Source organism: Dasypus novemcinctus, chromosome 5 (assembly GCF_030445035.2).
Source record: "Dasypus novemcinctus isolate mDasNov1 chromosome 5, mDasNov1.1.hap2, whole genome shotgun sequence".
NCBI lineage: Eukaryota > Metazoa > Chordata > Mammalia > Cingulata > Dasypodidae > Dasypus > Dasypus novemcinctus.
The window spans coordinates 33,807,716-33,822,078 of NC_080677.1; the positions used below are offsets into that span (position 1 = coordinate 33,807,716).

Sequence of the window (14,363 nt, forward strand, 5' to 3'; positions counted from 1 at the left end):
ATGTGGGGTTTTTTCCCCCAAAAAAGAATGTTGATTTTAAGACATAAAATGTGCCATTGAGCACCAACACCTTTAAGTGTAAGAATTCTGTCAGGTTACTATTACCCTTTGGAACAGGGATGACTTAAACCCTTGACAGATTAGTCTGTGTAAGCAGATAATTAATTGACTTTTATAACATGTAAGACTGCACAGAAACAAAATCATTTGGTAAAATTACATGGAACTATATTTGTAGTTTTTTAAATAACTTTTTACTGTTTCAGATAAACACGTTAACTTAAATACCAACAGTTTAGCCAGATTTTCCTGGAAGATACAAATGTAGGAAAAGTGCATGAGCTTACACCAGCGCATGAACCTGAAACTGGTTCAATTCTCACACCATTTTTTAATGAAAAATTTTATATAGATACCTTTTCCTTCAAGTCTCTTGATTTGTCTTCTCACTTTCATTCTCACCAGCTCACAATGGCATAATTTACTATCTAGATCACAGAGAAATGAATGGTGTAAGAAAAGAATAAAACTTTGGCCAATACAGTTATATAAGACAATGTTGTAGCTTATTTATTCAAACTAGAAGAACATTTACATGTTAAAGCTATCTTATAAGCAATGAAGTAGAAGACACATGACAAAACTACTGTATAATTATATACAAAATGAAAATTGCCTCTTTGTCTTGAATACAAACTAAAATACTGGTTTTAACCAGTAATTCTGTATACCAGATATACAGAAACAGGTATCTGTCTTTAGAAATTTGATCAATTTATCTCTAGTTTCCTGAAAATATGCCAATTCAACTATGCTACTTTACTGTTTATTTTTGGCAGACTTTAGTCTAACCTCAATGCCTATTTTTATATGAGTGAGTGATTCATGATGTTTCTTTTAAGCAGAACTTTATGCTAAACTAAGTGACCTAAGCTGGATTTCAGGTCTGATGGCAGGCAGGCAGTCATTCTTCTTACTGTAGGCAGCTCATGGTGGTTGTGGTCTATGTATTGGATCCCTAAGGACATTCTGGAAAAATCTGCGAACACAAATTTCCCACGCTGCTTTCACATACTCCATTTATATCTTTATTTTTTCAAGATTGTTACAGGGGTGTGTAAGATGAGTAAATTTTCATGATGGAAATTTCGATATTTTCCTTCTGATGTATAAAACATGAATGGCTTCACTTTGATATTCTTCATCATGTTTTTCCAAAGGAATTTTTTCAAAGTCAAAATCCAGTTGAAGGAGCTCTCATAGTATATGCACTTGGCCATCACTATGTAGTTTGGTGGAGGTGGAAAGTCTTTTTCTTCCCATTTCAGCACCTTGGATTGAACAGAACCAGGGACAAGATGCTTGTTCATATTAATATTCATCTTCAGCAAGTCTTGTCATTCCTCAAGACTGGTGACTACAATATTTGTCTCAAGATAGTGACCATGAACCCCATGGCCCCAGAGGCCAGCCCAGCTCCAGCACTGACCGCAGGCTCAGCAAGTGGGCCCTATCACTGGAAAAACTTGGTGTTGCCAAGTATTTAGAAAGGACAATTGCAGCTTCCCAAACATACACACAGCCCATGCCACCAGAGCCATATTGCTGTATTCTCAGAACTGCAGTCTCACTTCTCCAAGAGCCGTACAAAACTCCACAGTGGGTCCCCCACTGAGTGGCTGCTATCACTACCTGACAACTGGATCCTAATGGTGTTTTTAAGCTCCTTCCTGACTCAGTCACCATAAGACACACTACTTGTACTAACATACAGTAGCTTATAGCTATAAAGGTTTATTTCTCACTTATTTTACAGGCTGATGTGGATCGAGGACTTTCGTGGGTGGCTTTCCTTAAAGCAATGACCCTTAAATCCAGACTCCTACTATCTTGAGATACTGACACCTTCAACAGTGGCCACTATGGTTGTCATGAAAGAGGAAAACAGTGAATGATTATGCAGGGACTTTTATGCAATAGGAAGATATGCATTATTTCTGCCTACATGCTAAGTTCAGAACCAATTAGATATACCACTAAACTACAGAGGACACTGGGACATGGAATCTTCTCTATGCTCAAGTAGGAAAAATCAGATTGGTGAGACTCAGTTCTACCTCCTAGTCACCAAACATTCATTTCACTCTTTCTCCAACACATAGAACTCATTCACTGTTTTAGTTTCCTCATTGCTAAAGCAAATACCATGCAATGAGTTGGTTTAAATGAGAAGAATTTATTGGCTTTCAGCTCTGAGGCTAGGAGAAGTCCAAAATCAAGTCATCATCAAGATGATGCTTTCTTTTGGAAGATGATGGAATTCTGGGGCTAGCTGCCTGAGATTTTGGTCCTTGGCTTTTCTGTCTCATGGCAATGCACATGGGAGCCTCTCCTGGTTTCCTCTTTCTCTTCTAGGTTCCCTCGATGTTCGGCTTACGGCTGTTCCTTTCCTGTAAGTCCTTCAGTAAGAGGATTCAGACCCACCTCATTCTGCTGGGCCACACCTTAACCGAAGTAAACTCAGCAAAAGGTACTATTTACAAGAGTTCACACCCACAGGAATGGATTAAGTTTAAGAGCATGTTTGTTTGTTTTTTAATATTTTATACAAATGAGTTGGTTTTTTTAAAAGATTTATTTATTCCCCCTCCTTTGCCATTTGCTCGCTGTCTGCTCTGTTTCCGTTTGCTGCACGTTCTTCTGTGTCTGCTAGTCTCCCTTTGTTGCATCATCTTGCTGCATCAGCTCTCTGCGGACGCGGGCTGTCAGTTCTCCATGGGTGCGAGCCAGCTTGCCTTCACAAAGAGGCCCTAGGAAGTGAACTCAGGGCCTCCCGTATGGTAGATGGGAACCCAATCAATTGAGCCACATCCACTTCCCTAAGAGCATGTTTTTCTGGGGTACATCCAGCTTCAAACCACCACATGCACCTACCCCAAGAAGTTTTCCCAAGTTCTGTCCATTCACAGAGCATCAATTCTAGGATCTCTGGGAGATGTGCAGACTTCTCCATCAGGTCCAAATGAGGCTCTTCTTGATCTCCTGGTCTGTGAACTAAAATGATAAGTGGCCTACCCTCCCCCCACATATAGCCCAACAATCCAACAGTAGTAAAACACATCCAAGAGAGCCTCAAAACCCCCTCTCGTTTGGAAAAGGAAAGAAGGGATACCACCTATTAGTCACTGATTTGTAGCAGCTCTGAAATCCCACAGGGCAAATGCTCCAAAGGACTCCCGTTCCTGGGGTGTGGTCAGTCCCCTGACTGGGCGCTGGTTCTGCTCTCTGGGAGAAACACCCATGCCCATTTTTCTCCATGTCCACTGACTTTGCCCATGGAGGCTCCTTTTTGTTTGCTGTTCTTCCTGGCTACATCTCAAGATGGTCCTTGAAAATGAAATAACCTATGAAGCTGTTTTCTACTTTTGGAAGGTTAGAAACCTCCAAGTAAGTCAATAACTTTGGATCAATCAAAAGATAATCAAAATACTTTGTTATTGTTTTGTTTTGTCCATACTCATGGTTTCATTGAAAAAGTGAGTAGGCTTCTGATTTATTTACGTCTAGTCAATTTCAGGTGCAGAAATCATAAAGTATTTTAGTGTATAACTCTCAAATCTGTTTTATTTTTCTGCTTCTTCAACATAATGATGATGATCTTGAGCCTATCAGGCTTGAATAGGAAACCTATATCCTTAAACTGATCTTTAACTTGAATCATTTTGTTCATCTGATCATTTTTACTATGACATTATTACTCAAAGCCTTTTTAAACCCCATCTAGGGTCTAGAAGCAGTTGGTTTTTCCAAATCTGCAAAGCTCCAAATTTCTGGGCTTTCTCTATTTCTTTTCATTTCTGCTTGCAACCCGATAAGCATTTTCCTAGGCTCTTCTCATGTAATAAATATTTATTAGGTACAGCCAATAATAATCAATACATACCATCTTCCCCAGTGCTACAGGCTGAAGAGGCATATGATCTGCCTCCCATGTGTTTTGTCACTTTTTAACATTAATTTTCTCCTTCCAGCTTCAGATATCAATTTCCTTGTCTCTCACCTCCCTCACTCTACACTACTTCCCTTAAAAGAATCAATTTCTGAAACTACCAAGCTTTTATCTAGAAAACAGAAGCTGTTCTTGGTATTTTGCGTAGGAAGAAGTTCAATGCATGGAATTAAGGGAACATAGCTATTGGAAATTCAAGACAGCATAGAGCAGGAAGGCCACTTTCAGGAAATCTATTAATACAGCATCTTCCTGAAGCTCAAACGTAGCTGATTCTCAGAAGAACCCCCAGCACAGCTGGAAGTCACTGCCAATTATTTCAGCCACCTTCATCACTGAAGTGGATTATTCTTAGACAATATCTTAAACTAAGACACCAGAAAATTCCCACATCAGCTGCCTGCTCATGCTTACCAGAAAATCATAGTTTCTCTTATCCTATGTCTTCCAAATCTCCTGGACTCCATGGGTAGAATCTAACAAAGACCCTCTTGGCAAGAGAAACTGGGAAATTAGTTTCCATGTGCTATCTCCCTGAAGTGCAGGGCAATTAGGATGGTGGCAATAGTATACCAAGGACCAAAACAGTATCCTGCATACTGAAGTTCACAGAGATTAGTAAAGGTCATAGCCATGTTGACCATCATCGTTGTCCTGCCATCTTTGCCTGCTCTGTGTATCTGGCTTAGTCCTTCTCGAGTGTTCAGTATCATTCACGACGGAACGTGAAAGCACAAAACAAACTATTTGAGGACAATGAGAAGACTAAAGCTTTTTCAGTATTGAAAATTCTGTGACTGTGACTCATAAGCCTCAAATAATTCTGACCTTTTGATAAAAATTCTTGTAGAGTGGGAAAACTTATGTGTTGAAAAGTAAACATGTTGAGTTCCAGAGTTTGCTACTAGTGGTCCACCTTGAGGAAAGTTATATGCCCTCCCCAGACCTTTTTTTTTTTCTTTCCTTTCCTCATCTGGAATAAGGGGATTAGACTAGCTATGTGGTTTCCAAACTTTCTTATAGCTATGGCACCATTCTTCAAATGGAATCTTACAAGGAGGTCCGATAGCTAAAATACAGAAGGGAAGAGCTGCTCTGTGTGGGATGGGCATGGACACCCAGGGCCCAGCACTTCCTGTTGCACCTCCAGAGAATCCTTGGGCTCCATGAGGTACAGTTTTAAAACTCCCAGACAAAATGATCTATAAAATATCCCATTTACTTCTAAATCATATGACCGTAAGAATTTTCCAAGCCTTGAGACTATTGGAGGTAATGTCAAATACTGATTTTTTTCAAAATTTTCAAAAGTTTAAGGTTAATTTGTATTTGAAAGTATACCCAATTTCAAAAAAAAACAAAACAAAAAACAGTGGGAGGGGTAGAATCTGTTAACACTGGACAGGTTCAAAATCTTGAAAGCATTATATCTGTGACCCAAAACTTGGGTTCCAAATGCTGTATGACTTAAAGATTTGATGTGTCATTATTCAAATGATATTCTGATATCTGGAATAATGCCACAGAAGAATTCCCATAAGCACCATAAAAGAAGAATGTTCAGGTGCTTCTTAGGGGACAATCAGAACCCACTGTCATACGCAAACATAAATTAATATTATTTCCAAGGGGAAAGAAATAATTCCACAGTATTCACCAGAACTTATCAGCTTTACTAAGCAGAAGTCCAGCCATAGTAAGGATCCATTTGGAATAATTTAAAAGACAGAGAACACAAGAAACCAGAGGGAATGAAAATGCATGATCCCTAGAGTTTCCTTGACAATTCTGTCATCTTGCCCATTTTTTGAAATTGAGTTTCTGTGTCTTTCTTTTCTACTGAATACTGGTCTTATCATTTGAGTTGCTGTAAAGGCCAAATGAGGAAATGGCCACAGAGAGCTCAAGTAGAAGTCTCCTATGGAAGCAATATCAGGGAGCCCCGGAATGTCTTGAATTTTGCCATGAGTTTCTACTGGCTGTGATGTGCTCCCATGAGATAACCCTGCATTTGGCTCCTCAAGCCCTCTTACTTCTTTCTGAGATCATCATGTGACCACAAACTTTGTACTGCACAGAAGTTGGCCTTTTCATTCAATCATGATTCTAATTGTGCCTCTAGATCCTTCTTATTCTTCAAAGATCAGCTCAAACCCCACATCTTATTTTTATTCTGTCCCTGACCACCAAGACCATGAAACTTTCTCCTACCTTGCTGCTTCTGTGACTTAATTGAGTTGTGAAGGTTGCTAGTGTTAACTCTCTCTGGGTATGTGTGTCCTTTCCCCTCAGCAGGATAAAAGGGAAAGCTCACAGACTTCCATGTCAAAAGCATAAGGATTTGAACCTAGGCTCTGCCCCTTACCCTCGGCTATGAGCCTCAGTTTTCTCATTTTAAAAGGAGGATAATGATACTGATACCTCCTAGGGCAGTTGCCAAATGCTTGGTTCAATGCTTAGCATATAATAACTACTCAGTAAATGCTAGTTACCTTCTCCTTCCTCCTCTCCCCCACAAATTGCTTGAAAGTTGAGAACATGTATTTGTACCCTTAGTGCCTTTCACCCAGTAGACAGTCATTGTTTCTTGTTGTTAATGAAATTGCCTACTGTGTATCCCAGAGATGAGGAAGACTTGTGGCAAGAGAAGATCAGTTCTCCACTCTGCTTCTCTCTTCCTCCTGTGAGAGCTTCCCTTTGGGAACAGAAATTCTATGGGCTTCCTCTGGTAGGATTTCTGACTGAACACCATAGAAGACATTTCAGGACAAAAGTCACATGTTTTTCCAGGCTTCTGTCAGATTTAGTCTACACTTAGGGGGGATTGGTAATCTGATCATTCTCAGCCAACCTAAGTACAGACAAACCACAAGTGAGTGGAGAAGTTTTTTTCCTTACTGATTTTCTAAAAGTCTACATCAATTTTCTAAGTCCTGCCATTTTCCTATTATGCTTTTGAAATAAAATGTTAGGTGTTTTAAAAATGTGGTGAAGTAAAACCTTGACAAAAAGTACCTGACCCAGTAGTCACATCAGCACAAACTTGTTTTTTCCCTTGGGATAGGTCCACCATTCCAGGTCCCCAGGGATGTTTAGAGGTGTCCCTAAGTAAAGTAGTTCAATTATCAAATAAGGGTGGAAAAAGCCATACTTTTGCCTGTGGGCTTCCACTGGTAGGATTCCTCATTGGACAATCAGAGAAGACACTGCATAATAGAAGTTGCATTTTTCCTAAGACCTCTGTCAGACTTGATTTATACTTATTTACCCAACTCCAAGAATTCCAGCTTTATTTTGTTTTACACAGTGGTTCCCAAACCTTTTGAACTGTTTGTTTACAAAGAGCTATTAACATACTGTGGACACTGGTGGTCCATGGACCACAAAATTGGAAAATCTGATCTGGTCCAAACACTTCATTTTAGAGGTGAGGACACAGAGAACCTAAGATATGATTAACAAGTGACGGAAAATCTGAGCCTTGAGAAACATTGGCTTTCTCCTCGTTAGATGGGCAATAATTTATGCATTCATTCAACAGAACTAGAAACAGACAATAGCACATGAGGGGCGCAATGTGAGGGGCAGTATGACCAAAGGAGGATGACTGATTCTGCCCAGGGGCAGAGATGATGAAGCTGGGTTGGGATAATTTACTCATTCATTATTCATTTATTCCACAAAGATTTCCTGAGTGCCTGCTGTGCCCAAAACTTGCTTGGTGCTGTAGATACAAAGATGAGTGAAACACAATCCTTACCTTCAAGTTGCTTACTGTCTAGGGTGAGAAACAGCCCTGCAACTGATGAGTATAATGAAGTGACAAGCTAATTTCTACCTGAGACCATAGAAAACTGGGGATGGATGTTTCATGCAGTAATATGTCAAGCACCTCCTAGCAGTCACATATTGACTTTGTTTTGCAAAGCATGTGGAGAGCTTTGTTCCAAAGCCAAAAGTGTCTCAAGTCTCAATTGCTCAAGTTAATGAGAGCAGCACAGATAATACAAAACACAGGCTAAGAAAAAAGCTAGTTCTCTGCTTCAGCATGCATGATATGATTATACACCCCTCCCCCCAACAGCAGATTGCCTGCCTAATTGTGTTTTCTTAAAGCAAATGCTAACATTGGTTTATATCCCTTGAGCCTACACCAGCTGGAGAGTAGGAGGAAGCTAGTCCAGCATTAAAAATTGACCGCAGATAATTTAGAGGGCAGACAAGCCACAGGCAGATAACAGAGTGGAATATATCATTATTTATAACCAGTGAGGAACTGTCCCAACCCACCCTGCAGCCACATCTCCATCTTTACTGAGGCTGTGGTCTTGTTATAAGTCGTAATAGACCCTTTATATGAATATGTCAGTAGGAACACAAACAAGGTCACATATTTGTTTAGAGGACATTAATGGGACCTCTGTTAATTTAGACAACCTGAAATGCAGTTAGGTCATTTTTAAGTGAATAAAACCTGAAATTTGCTTTCACTTTACAAATCATCTCCTTGCCAGCAACTGTCCACTATAAATGCTCTCCAAGGCCCATAAAGCAACATCAACATAAAGTGTGTTTCATGGAATAACTGAATCAAATTAACTGCTGTTTACTTTTGCCACAGAATCTCTGATAAATAAAATGCAAAATGCTGTTGCCATTTTCATTGACCAAAACAAATCTTCAAGGGGGAGAAAAAGAGGAGAAACTAAAATGTCAGTTGCTGACACTGACATTCCGTGCCACTCGGTAAATAAACATAACATCTATTAGTCGTCATGGAAACGTTCCGCCAGATTCTGAGCATCAAAGCTCAACAATAAAGAAATGCTGATATTTGAAGCTGTGCACAAACAACTCTTTGGCATTTCTCATGAGCTCACCAGCACAAGAGCTAACATTTTCCCTGTCTGTTTTCTTTCTTTGACATGAATGCATTTCCTTTAGAAAAAGAGACATGTATCTTAGAAACCTATGAAAAATATGTGAATACAGCTACGTTGGCAGTCTTCACTTTCCACACACCTCCCCCCACCTCTCTTAACCTTTGCCTGAGAAGAATTTAAATGGCATATTTAGTCACTACATATTGTGCTTCCTGTACCCAATGCAGCACAAAAGGGATTGATTTAAATCATTTGCAGTAACCATGTGGGGGAGGAGGATCCAGTTTTCTGCACCAAATGATCTGGGATCTATAATAAGCAGCCACAGATACAGGCAACAAATGAGTGTGTTCGCATTTGTCTCTTCTTTGATAAAGAATTATTCTCTGCTAAACACTATCACATTCTTTCAGCATTCAACAAGAAAGCAGCTCACATATGTGAACACAGATTGAGAATGCATAAGCCTCTATCCCCCAGGTAACCAGTCTCAGAAATGCTGGCTAAAAAAGTAGGTTCCTATTATAATTTTTTTTTAATCACAGAATTTATAGCACTTCACAGAGCAGCAATGGCACAAGTTCAACAGTTCCAGCTGAAAGCCACTAAAGCTCTGGAGTCAAACCTTGTTAATAATAATCAGCTGAGAAGCAGGGCACGCCTCACACTTCAGAGCTCCACTCAAACCGTTAGCATTTCTAAAGCACTAGAGTCTTTGACAACCTAGACATAAATCAGGCGGGATTTAAATTCCTGATTTTCTGGTATTTTCCAAGCTATAAATCCTATACATTCCTAAAGCAACATGGCCCCATAACAAAAGCTGAGGACCGGGGTGGGTTCCTGATCCCCTCCAGGCCTTCCAATAATTCTTTTGGAAGGACATTTAAAGATTTTTTTAAGGCATGTGAGGTGAGGCCAAGAGGTGATTACATTTATCCCAACACTCTTGCAGGCCTTCCTGATCTTTGGTTGTAGCCGCCTCTGGGTTTTTCTAGAAGATCCTATTAATCCATGTTTATATATTCAAAATGGTTTGGATTTTCAGAGGTAGGAAGTAATTGAAGAGGGCAAACCAAATGGCCCGTACACGTGTGAGGTCAAGTCACAGTCTCATCATTGTTTCTCAAAGTGTCCTCCAAGACCGCCTGCATCAGAAATCCGAAATCACTTGAGGTGATGAAATTCAGATTCGCCAGCCCAATTGAAACATATTGACTCAGGGGAGAGGAGTAAGACAGTTTAGCAAATGACACCAGGTGATTTTCATCAGGGAAGTCTGGAAAAACATACACAAAAACTTCTTAGCTGAAAGTGGAGCCCAGGAATCTGCATTTTTAATCACAGAGCCAGGCACAAGCATGGGCTTAGAAATGTTTGTGAGACTGAACGGAATGCATCATCTATTAAATCTGTTTTTCCAGAGGCAAAGCCGCTGTCCACCCCCTCATGTTCACTTTTTTCTTCAAATAGGCTGTTACCTCACACCCTCTGGAGGCCAGGCTGAAGAGGTACTGTGCAGCGTCTCTTCACACGCAGGAGCAGGTGGTGTCATGGCAGAAGGGGCTGGGAATCAGGACACCTTTGTGACTTTAGTCCTACCAATTTCCATGTGGTGGACTTTCTTGGTTCTCTATCACAGTCTAGTAAAGAAGTGAGGAAAAAGAAGAGGCGGAACAGGCTATGAAATACTGTTTGCCAGTCAGTGCTCTTTGCTAGCAGTTGGGGAAACTAGAATTAGAAGGGCTTCTAACTCTGGTACTTTTTTATTTTAGAGTGTGCTTTCTCTCAAAAAGCTCAAAGTTGTCTGTTTTTTTTTAAGACTTCTTCATAGTCTTTACCAGGAACACCCAGGAGTCTCCCTGATCTCCCCGTGGGCAGTCTGACTGCAGCAGAGCCTCCAGTGTGAGAACGGTGACGATGGGGGTTGTTCCAAGATGGTAAGAGTTGCACTCCTTAGGGGTGAATTACATCCATTCCTTTCTCTTGAATGAACTAGCTCAAATGTATTTGTGTAGTTCCTGCCTTTTTGTCCATTTTGCAAACACTACGGAAAAGAAAGCATAAAAAGGCTCAAGGTCCTATTTTGTTCTTATTCTTTAGTTCTAAATTCCATAGAGAATAAAAGCAGGGGAAGCAATTTGCTCCACTGCAGTTGAGGGGGATGAATAAAAGCAGTGCCTGGGGGAAGGCGGGCTTGGCCCAGTGGTTAGGGCGTCCGTCTACCACATGAGAGGTCTGCGGTTCAAATCCTGGGCCTCCTTGACCCGTGTGGAGCTGGCCCACGCGCAGTGCTGATGCGCTTTCTCCTTGTCCTGCCTTGCGGGGGTATCCCCTGTGTAGGGGAGCCCTACGTGCAAGGAGTGTCCCCCAGGGGAGCTACACGCACAAGGAGTGCGCCCCATAAGGAGAGCCGCCCAGTGCGAAACAAAGTGCAGCCTGTCCAGGATGGTGCAGCACACACGGAGAGCTGACACAACAAGATGACGCAGCAAAAAGAAACACAGATTTCCATGCATGCCGCTGACAACAACAGTAGCGGACAAAGAAGACACAGCAAATAGACACAGAGAACAGACAACCAGGGTGGGGGGCGGGGAGGGGAGAGAAATAAATAAATCTTTAAAAAAAAAAAAAAGCAGTGCCTGGCGACTGTGCCTGGGTGTGTCCATGAGGCCAGCTCAGCAGGTGGATTCCAGAGCCCTCTCCATGTGGCCATTCAGCTCCTTCGGCTCTACCTGCTTTTGTATTGCCACCTGCACATCCATCACATGGGCCTCCAGGGATCCCCAAAACTCCTCCCTGGCCTGCCAATGTGTGGAAAACATCCTACTTCCTCTCAGTTCACTAAAACCTGATTTGTCCAAAAAGGGTTTTCCTAGCAACCAAAAGAAAAGCAAAACCAATTTTCCATAGAACCATGGAAGCATGAAAGCCCCATGAGTCCAGATCTCTTCAGTTCACTTGAGCTCACTTCCAGCCATGGTTTGGTTTCCTGGTACAGACCTAGAGAAGCCAACCCCAGAACCTTCTCCTCCCCCCATCCTGCCTGAGATACATGAACAAACATGCTCAGTCTCTAAGCCGGAAGTCAAGTTGGGTTGACGCTACTTCCAGGCGTAGTGAGAATCCTAACATATTCCTGAATATCATCCCAGATACCCTTCCTGGAGGAAGATGTGGCTGGAAGTGGGCCTTGGAGACAGGAAGTCGGGAGGTCAGGGTTCAAGTTCCCACTTGCCACTTCCAGGCTGTGTGATCTTGTGCAGGCCACTTACGGTCTCTGAGTCTCAATTTCCTTATTTTAAAAGTTAAGTGCCATTGCTGGTGTCATAGAACTGTTTACAAGATTAAAAGAAATGCAAATGCTTATGGCAGCCTTTTCCCTTAATCAGAGAACAAGTCCCCAGACTCATTTATCCTTGACTCCCCCACATGTGTTTGTACTCTGCTTCTTGCCTCTCGGGTGCCCTGCCCTACTCGATGACCTAGCATGAGGAAAGCATTTAGGATGTATGGAAGGAAGAACCGAGCAGAGTCAGAGTGCCTGGTTAAGAGGCCGTAAGTCAAAATGAGAAGAAACTGAGATCCAAATGAGGGCACAGCATTGAAACTTTGATGGGTAATTTGATGAAAGGCAGGATCTGAAGGCTGTGGCACCTAAATGATATACATGGACAAAGAAACCAGGAAAAGGGAGGATCAGTCAAGGTCATGAGGGAAGAGCACTGCATTTGGAATCAAGCGGTCTGGATTCAAGGTCTTATTCTGCCCCTTACTGTTTCATCAACCCTGGAAAGTCATTTCATCTCTATGTCTCATGTTTCAGTTCTGTAAAACCAGGTTGGAAATGCTGCAAATTAAATAAGAAACTGTATAAAATACCTGAAACACGATAGATTGGAGCAGTATTCAATAATGATAATTTAAATACTTATTATGATCTTGAAATCACTTATCCTTCTTGGTGCCTCAGTTTCCCCATTGGTAATGGGTGGACCTAAGAGAAACCCAGACCCTTTCAGCTTTAACATGCTCTTATCAAGAAGTAATGAGTTTGATCTGTACATGGTGGAGGGCAGGTTGGGATGAGGGAAATTTCCTGGGCAAGTTGCAAATATACAAATTAGGACATCTAAAGAAGTAGTTTTCAAAGGATCAGCACCATCCTCTGTGGCGTACCATGGGACTCTGTAGGGACATTTTTGGTTGGCAAAATAATTAGAGGGCACTATCAACACTTGTGGTTGGAAACCTGACGTGGCAGAGGTCCCTGCAATGTGTGCAACACAAACCCAACAATGCATCGCCCGGCTTGGCTTTCCCATGCCCCTCTGCCCAGATTTTCAAATAGAACCTCAGTTATAAAATTGTGATCTGTCATCTCCTGGAGATGCCTGAGACCCTACGAGGGGGAACTTGAGGTCAAAACCATTTCATGACATTATTTGCCTTTTTCACTGAATTGACATTCACAATGATGAAATAAAAGCAATGATGGGTAAACTGCTGTCATCTTAGCACAAATCAAGGCAGTGACACCAAACTCTACTATACCAGTGGTTATTGTATTCTTCATTATCATGTGCTCACAGTTTAAATAGAGAAAAAGATATAAATACCTCTAGTTTCATTTAAGAATGTCCTCAACAAAGCAATAAATATTAATTTCATTAACCTTGACCTTCAGTACAAACCTTTTTAAAATCTATTTGCCAACATGCTACATAGCAAAATGCAATGATTTTTTCCCCAAATTCTACTCAATTGATTCATTTAAAAAAAAAATTACATTCAAAAAATATGAGGTCCCCATTCACTCCCACCGCTCCCACCCCACCTCTCCCCCCACAGTAACATTCTCCGCCATCATCATGACACATCCATTGAATCTGGTGAGTACATCTCTGGGCATGGCTGCTCCCCATGGCCTGTGATCCACACCATAGCCCACACTCTCCCACGTTCCATCCAGTGGGCCATGGGAGGACATACAATGTCTGGCAGTTGTCCCTGGAGCACCACCCAGGACAACTCCAAGTCCCGAAAATGCCTCCACATCTCATCTCTTCCTCCCATTCCCCGCACCCAGCAGCCACCATGGTCACTTTTTCCACACCAATGCCACATTTTCTCGATTATTAACCACATTAGTTCATGAATAGAATATCATTAAGTCCACTCTAATCCTTACTGTATTCCTCCTTCCTGTGGACCTTGGCTTGGTTCCACATCTATGTCAAGAGAGGGCTTAGATTCCACATGGATACTGGCTGCAATCCTCCTGCTTTCAGTTGTAGGCACTCCAGGTTCCATGGTGGTGGTTGACATTCTTCAACTCCATGTTAGCTGAGTGGGGTAAGTCCAATAAATCAGAGTGTAGGAGCTGAAGTCTGTTGAGGCTCAGGGCCTGGCTATCATATTGTCAGTCCAGAGATTCCAATCCCCTAGATATATCTTAAACCCCAGCA

The 14,363-nt window shown here is 41.6% G+C and overlaps 1 pseudogene; it reads right to left on the minus strand.

Annotated features, from left to right (window-relative positions):
- Nucleotides 1-1,134: 1,134 nt before the first annotated feature.
- On the minus strand, nt 1,135-4,656 carry LOC111764492 (protein N-lysine methyltransferase METTL21D pseudogene; annotated as a pseudogene).
- Nucleotides 4,657-14,363: the final 9,707 nt, after the last annotated feature.